Source organism: Leptinotarsa decemlineata, unplaced genomic scaffold, assembly GCF_025532065.1.
Source record: "Leptinotarsa decemlineata unplaced genomic scaffold, Ldec_3_MD MMD2_tig00000199_RagTag_RagTag, whole genome shotgun sequence".
Classification (NCBI taxonomy): domain Eukaryota; kingdom Metazoa; phylum Arthropoda; class Insecta; order Coleoptera; family Chrysomelidae; genus Leptinotarsa; species Leptinotarsa decemlineata.
Window position 1 is genome coordinate 11,024,407 of NW_027412544.1, and position 8,219 is coordinate 11,032,625.

Sequence of the window (8,219 nt, forward strand, 5' to 3'; positions counted from 1 at the left end):
TGAGTTTGTGGTCAGAAGATCCCAATAAAGACCTTACGGTGACTGTGTTAATTTCTGGATTGGCTATTAGTTATAGATTCAGAAGACTAGCATATTCTCCATCGCAGTCAGGAATCCTGTTTGGCTCATTTAAAATCTGAGTAAGTCCCCTGCTTATTGCAAAAGCCTCAGTTTCGCTACCTTGTTTTTTGTTGATATTTGGAAATATGAGCCATTCGATATTGTGGACATTGAAGTCACCGAATATGGAAATTTTGGCACCGGGATGATTGATTTGCAGAAAGTCAATGGTGTTTGCAAGTGAAGAGTATAGTGCTCCTGTATATTGCTAGGTGGTCAATAAACGCAGCATATGAATTTGGTGATCTTCTGTGATATCATTTTGAAACACATAACATCAAAGTTTCGGCGTTCCACCATTTTCTCTCGTTGATAGGAGAGATCGCTTTTGATAAAAAGATATATCAGAAAGTTACGTCTTAATCGGGATTGGAAATCATAGCCGGGATATAAAAAATTGGAGGGGGTTTGTTGAGGCACTGACTTTGGTTTTTGTGATAGCAAGAATATGAAGACTATTTGATTGCAGATGTTGGTGCACTGAGTTTATATCCTATTGAGTTCTTTGATGTTGTAGAAATCGATTTTGAAGTTGCTAGTGGGCCTCTTAATAACTGCAGTTACCATGCTATTTCGCTGTGGACTGATGTTAGAAAGACCCTGCTGACTGTCAGAAATAGTGGTTTTCGAACTCCTGCAGAATGATGCCCTTGAATCAGCCGCCACCCGGAGATCCGATTGGGGAGCTATTTCATCTCCGGAGTATTTTGACCCTAGGAGCGCCATCATGTATTTTGCCTTACATGCCCACCCTGGAAACCGGAAACAGCGGTACAGCAACGAAACGTTAGCCCGAAAGCAACTTCACGCTACGTAAATCGTTGCGATGGTATCTCACCGGGCGATGCGGGGTGGAACCAGCATCTACCAGTGCCGCATTTGCCTTTTCAACTGCAAAATAAAACCTGGAAAAACCTGCAGTACCACATGATCTGAAGATCTTGATCCACCAATGTGCTCTCTTTCATAAAATAAATTGTAGGGTGTCTTCAGGGGCTCCAATAAATTCAAGATATTGCCGGAATTTTTAGAGATACGACTATCGTCAAACTTAAACCAGAGTCAACAATGACTATATGAATATGATAATAGTGGTCTGCTAGATTTAAGTGTTCATCTATTTCGAACCTTCGTAAGAGTTTGGTGCTTCCGTCAGAGAATGAGTCATGATTTTATTAAATTGACTGGTGTCTCGGCTTTACTTGTTGTTTTATAATAGTCAGTTAGTTTGGCGCATATTTGGCAATACACTTAATCATCACCCGTTAAAAGTTCTATTTTCATATGATTTAACAATAAGCTTAGCACGGACTAGTTATCAGTCATATTAAGAAACGTTAGTTGAAGTTCCAGAAAGATACATACGTTTTTGCTACCTCTTGAACATGTATTACAAAGTACACTAGTGAGGACTTCTCCAACAAAAGATCTACAAACACAAGACCAGATAGACTGTACGGAATCATTCAATCCAGAGCGGTCAGGAATATTGATACTGCTATTTTCCTGGCCACGAAGAGTATTCAACAAGAACCCCAAGAATTCGGAACAATCCTCTTGTTGTCCTTAATAATATCTAGTAGATTTCAAAGACTCTCGGAAACCGGTTAGTGGAAAAGATGATACATTCTTATGAAACTGCAGCTGCATGAACAGGTGTTTGAGCGTGGTGAATAAGTAGGACTCATTTTATTTCACGTTGGAAAAAGTGCACTGATTCAAATGGTATTTATTTGGATTGAAGTCAATTAGTATTCACTGAGATACTACAGTTTGAAGTTGACTTTTATAATAATGGAAAAAAACCTTTGGAACATAAACTTTTCCTCACCAGTGCCATAACAAACATGCATTTTTCACATGCTTTTACGCATGCTAATTCGACATGCTAATTCGACAGGACTAATGAAACTATTTCATTAAACTTATTATGAAGGGTGTTGGAATTCTGAAGCTCTGAGCGTAAAGTGAAAAAGTTCGTGAAATTTCATCATTAAAAAATGGAATGATTATGAGGACTTCTGCAGTGACGGCACATAATTTGATTATTATAAAATAGGCTATTCAATTTTAAGAAAACGTTTTCTCTTTCATTTAGTACTTTTGAGTTGGCGAAAAAGTGGAGATACCATCAGAACAGACTTTCTTTAGCGGAGCATCTGTCATCCGAAGATTTCAGAGTGTGTTGTAGTGTGCGCTGGAACTCATTTAAGATACCAAATAACTTGGGAAAAAATCTGAAAAATATCCAAATATTGTTACTTGAAGTGGATAACTGCAATAAAGTTATAACCATGCACAAATCACATACATCAAATTACATATATATATATATATATATATATATATATATATATATATATATATATATATATATATATATATACTTTAGAAGTATTTTTTTCTGAAGGAGTCAATGCTTCTTTATTTGTTAGAACTTTATTAACTTCATCCTGCTGAAAAATGTAACAAAAACAACAACAAAAATAATAACAAGTAATCTTCTCAAGAGAAATACTAGCAAACTGAAAAGTTTCCTCTGAATCCTAGGTGAATTGCTGAATACCTCGAGTCGAAAGAAAGTCTATTCCTTGAGTTGAGCCTGAAAAAGTATATATCACAACGATTATCATGAAAAATTTCATCAGTGTTTTCGGACTCCAAAAGAATTTTTTTAGATTCTAGATTATTATTAACTCAAAAGAAAACCTTGAAAAGTTACGTCGCGCGATTTAAAATAAAGTGAAGAAGGGGTGTTGATTTAGAATCAATGCCCGTCCTGATTTCACTAGAGCCACTCAAGCATTCCCCATTTCCTTCAGGACATTCGAAGAGTCCAGAGCAATCATAGAATTCAGCCAATTTACCAATCTTGGCTCCTCCAGAATACTATCCATATCTATAAGATACGTGAAGGCCGAATCTAGAAAAAGGGATCAGAAATGAAAGCAGTTTTGGAAGGTGATGCATTTCTGATTCCATAATTTCGTCGGCTGAACATTTGCTATTGAAAAACTAATAGTTATACCTTGCAACTTGTGTCTGGATATATTTAGCGATAACAATGAAAAACGTTTTTTCTCAATTATAACCAGGTTACAGATATTTTGATTTTGTTTAAAAATTCCATTTTGGCCAAGACATATTGAATTATTTGAATCATTCTTGTATATATAGGATCTTTCATTGAGCACTTCCTGTCTTTGAACTTAAATGAAACAAAGTGAGTGTCAGATATCATTGTATTTTTCTATTCGTTTGAAAGACCTATTGATGTCATTATATGTGAAATATAGAATGGTTCAAATGTCCGCCATGGCTTCTTTGGGTGGAGCATATTTATGACGTCCATTTTTTCAAGACTCTGGCGCCTAAATCAAGCCGAATTGGTCCGATGGCAAGGGTTATGTTGGCTTTGAGAAACGCTGTAGTTTGTGACTTACTTGCATACACCTGCGAATTAAGGAAACCCTACAAGGAAAAGTCTAACGGGGTCAAATCGCACGATCTCATATCCACGTGACATGACTATGCCCTCAAATTGTACGTGCAGAATATCCAATGTGACATGAGCTGTGTGGCACATAGCGCCGTCCTGTTGAAACCACACGTTGTTGGTGTCCAGATTATCCAATTCAGGTCAAAAGTAGTTGGTAATCATCTATCTACTCAAATAGTGCTTGCCACTAAAATATACCTAGACCAATAACGCCACCAGCCCAAAATCCAAACCAAATAGTAACTTTTTGGGATGCATAGGACGCTTTTGAATGTAATACAGATCGGTATCGATCCAAATTCGACAATTTTGTTTGTTCATTCAGAAATGGGTTTCATCCCTGAGAGTGATTTTTCCCTTCAAGTGGATCACTTGAATTTTGTACGAGTGCTGGCACAAGTTACGACGCAGAGTTGTCTACGAGAAGCCGAGTTCTTGTGAGCTATACGGAATCGACTGTCCGGATTCTCGTGCACACTCTCACAGACTGCATCGATGTTTTAGTTGCGTTTCGTCGACGTACGGGTATCGCTCGATCGTTTATTGAACCAGTGGACTCGAATTTACCCACCACATTGCGGATAGTCCTCGCGGTAGGAGGTTCGGTATCTCTGGATGAACATCTCTCTTGGAAATTCCATTGCCCACAATAATCTTCTGAACTGAATTCTTCAAAATATCTCTTCAATAATTTACGATCTGTTCTAGAAGTGTAACAGATGATGAATGTTTATTATGCCCAAGTTGAATCGAGACTCAGATATGGCATTTGCCTATGGGGCAATGTACCAGATGAGAAAGATATTTTCATTGTACAAAAATGAATTTTGGGCTATTTTTAAAATATTTCGTGTTTTGACGATTCCATGTCTCTACATTTTTGAAATGTGTGTCCATGTTTTTAAAAATAAGAAGACTTATTTTCGCAATTCGAATATTCATAGTTATGGAACAAGAAAAATGCAACATTTTCATGTAAATTTAGCAAAAAGAAAAATAAATTCATGTGCTGCTGATCATTTTGCCCACAAAATATTCAACAATCTCTCAGAAGAATCCTTACTAATATCAACTACTCAACTGATCATCATGAAATTTTGTACACATGTTCGTGGAGGTATTAGAAGTAACATAGGATACTTTTTATTAAAAAAAATATTTTTCATGTAAGATTAAAAAATTGTTTATCAAAAAAACCTCAAAATCTAGCTACTTTAACGTCATCTAGCATTCCAGTAATGAAGTTCCAACCCTTTGTACCGTAATACCGTCGCACTGTATTATTCACAGTGACGACATCCTTACTTCCCTACTGATATTATAAATGCGAATGTAAGTTTGTTTGTTACGGTTTCACGCGAAAACTACTCAACCGATCATCATGAAATTTTGTACACATATTCTTGGAGGTATTAAAAGTAACATAGGATACTTTTTATTAAAAAAATATTTTTTATGTAAGATAAACAAAATTGTTTGTCAAAAAAAATCTCAAAATCTAGCTACTTTAACGTCATCTAGCATTCCAGTAATGAAGTTCCAATCCTTTGTACCGTAATACCGTCGCACTGTATTATTCACAGTGACATCCCTACTTCCCTACTAATATTATAAATGCGAATGTAAGTTTGTTTGTTACGGTTTCACGTGAAAATCACTCAACCGATCATCATGAAATTTTGTACACATATTCTTGGAGGTATTAGAAGTAACATAGGATACTTTTCATCAGAAAAATATTTTTTATGTAAGATAAAAAAATTGTTTGTCAAAAATATCTCAAAATCTATATACTTTAACGTCATCTAGCATTCCAGTAATAAAGTTCCAAGTCTCAGTACCAAAATACCGTCGTACTATATTATTCACAGTCACGACAATATCCAATCCAATCCAATTGACTATAGTTTCAGCTGTTTGGAATTTTTCTATATTTTTTGTTATTTTCTTCTGTCACCCGCAAGCGAAGCCTTGGGTACAAGTTAGTTGAAGTATATAAAAGTATATAAATTGTCTTTATTTAAACATGAGTTAAAGAACTTTCTAATGGATTTTTTTTATAGTATATGTGATTTTATAAAAATTCATAATATGTGATTAATTAGGTATGTGTAATGTAAATTTCAGTGTAAGTGTATTTTACGCTTTTAATTTTTTTATGTGAATTTCTATTTTATTTCAATGTACCTACTAATCAACCTGCCAATTGACAATTCCAATACATGTAAACCATGTCGAAAAATGAAAATAATTAGTGATTTGGCAAAACAGACTGAAGAAATGACAACTAATTTGACAGATGTAGTTTCAACAAGATGTTGTCAAAGTTCGGAAGTCCCTGTTGGAAGGCAGTCTAGATATTTTCACTATTTTTTTGGTTTTATGAGTCATGAAATGAGACTGGCCAGAAAAAAGTAGCGGTTTGATCAGTAAACAATACATTATAATAGTTTTTCATTCAAAATCTGTGCAAAATATGTTTTTCCGTTAACCAGCTATCGCACCCCTACGAACGACAACCCTCAGAATTCGAAACTTGTGCGAGTTAAGGATTAACGAGGTCTCACCTATTAACGTGTGATTCATAACACGGGTTTGATGATAGCAAGTGAAAATCGATAGTTCAGACTAGGACTTGAACCACCGACCAACACGGTAGTCAATTCGAGTGAGTGAACAAAACACCCACGTCGAACCGCTTGGCTACCGACCTACCGTAGCTATATTCGAAATATGACTTCAGCATGAATCTCAGATTTGCATAATCTCTTAAAAAAATCAGCAGGAAGTAGTTTCTGAAGATATCAAAAAAACTTCTTTTAAACATTCAACTCTTCGGGTTGGGCTGCTCAGATATATTGCTCTATCAGCTTTTCCCATCATTACACTTTTTTTGTTTAAGGGGGTGATTTGAATTATAATCAAGATATCAATTTGACCATGTTTGTTTTGAGTATCATTCGGTATTGATTTTATCATTAGTTCTGATGAGTGTCATGTCTAGACAGTTTATTTTTTTGTTTTTTTTTTCAATTTCCATGGAGAACTGTAATTTAGGGTGGAAGGAATTGAAAGCTTTTATTATTTCATTTAGTTTGTCGTTAGGGATTCCTGTCAGGCAGCCGTCAACATATCTTTTGAAGAAGGGAAGCTGAAAATTTTAATTTTGTATGACGTTTTCTTCTAAGGTTTCCATGACGCGCTCTGCGACTGTACTTGAGATGGGGCAGCACATTGAGCAACCATCTAACTGTTCATAAAATTCGCCATTATACTGAAAATAATTTGTGGATAAGGTAAGCTTTAATGCATTGATGAATTCGTCTTTAGGAATGGGGGTATGGTCTTTCAACTCTTGCCATTTTTTTTTAATGATGTTTTCTACCAGTTCATTTGGTAGGTTCGTATATAGGGATGTGAAGTCAACTGATATGATTTGGTAGTTTTCCGGTAGTTATATTGTGTCTATAAATTTTTTGAAGGTGAACGAATCTTTGACGTGGAAGTTGTTATTTTCCGTTATCTGTAATCTGTCTGTTTTTTCGTTAATCAGTTGTCGTTCCCATACGAACGACAACACTCAGAAGTTGAGAAACTTGTGTGAGCTAAGGACTAACGAGGTCTTACCTTTCAACGTTTGATTCCTAACAAGGTTGCAGAATCATCCCAGCTTCAACCAGATAAATTTTCTCGAGAAAAATATCTGGTCGAGGCAGGAATCGAACCCACGGTCTTCCGATCGTGAGACGGGCGCACTACCACCGCGGCCAATATGTTTGATAAACTATTGAACAAAAATTTTGATAAGTTGTAGAAAGGTGATTGAAGGGTCTGAGGGGGTTATTGTGCAATTTAGGTAATCCGTATATTTTGTGTGCAGTTGCGTTTTGTAAGGTTAAGAAGTTTCTTGTTTTTTTCTGGTATAACACAAACACAATTTCGATGTCAGCTTCAAAGCATACAACACTTCAAAATAATTTTACACCCCTCTCAAAAGTAGAGATCCGCAATTTAAAAAATCCAATCTTGTATGTATATAGCATTCCAGGCAATGACTGTGACAAACAATATATTGGTATGACATTACAACTTTTAGGGAACAGAATAAATGGACAAAAATATATGAAAAAATCAAGTACTGCGTTAAACAAACATATCATACAAGACGATCACAAATCCAATTTTGCAGAAACCAAAATTTCAGCCTATGAACCAACCCTAAATAAAATAATTGTGAAAGAAATGATTTACATCAAAATGAACCAAAACAGAATGAATGACAGATGGGACATAAACAACTTGAGTCAAATTTACTATAGCATCCTATAACCACCTACAATACCCACAATCTATATAACAACACCCATCCCCCCTATACACAATAAAGAGAAAATTTAATGCACATACGCGAACAAACTAATATTGAACAAATCAAATTTCCAACACATGAATACGTCATTTCCGTCCTCATCTTCATCAATCACCGAAATTACACACACAGAAGATCCTTTCGCCTGCCATTTTCAAGAAAACAATGCTCGTTTCAATTTCTCAAAAAAATTCAGAAACAGAAAAATATGACCAAAACTTGCACTATAAA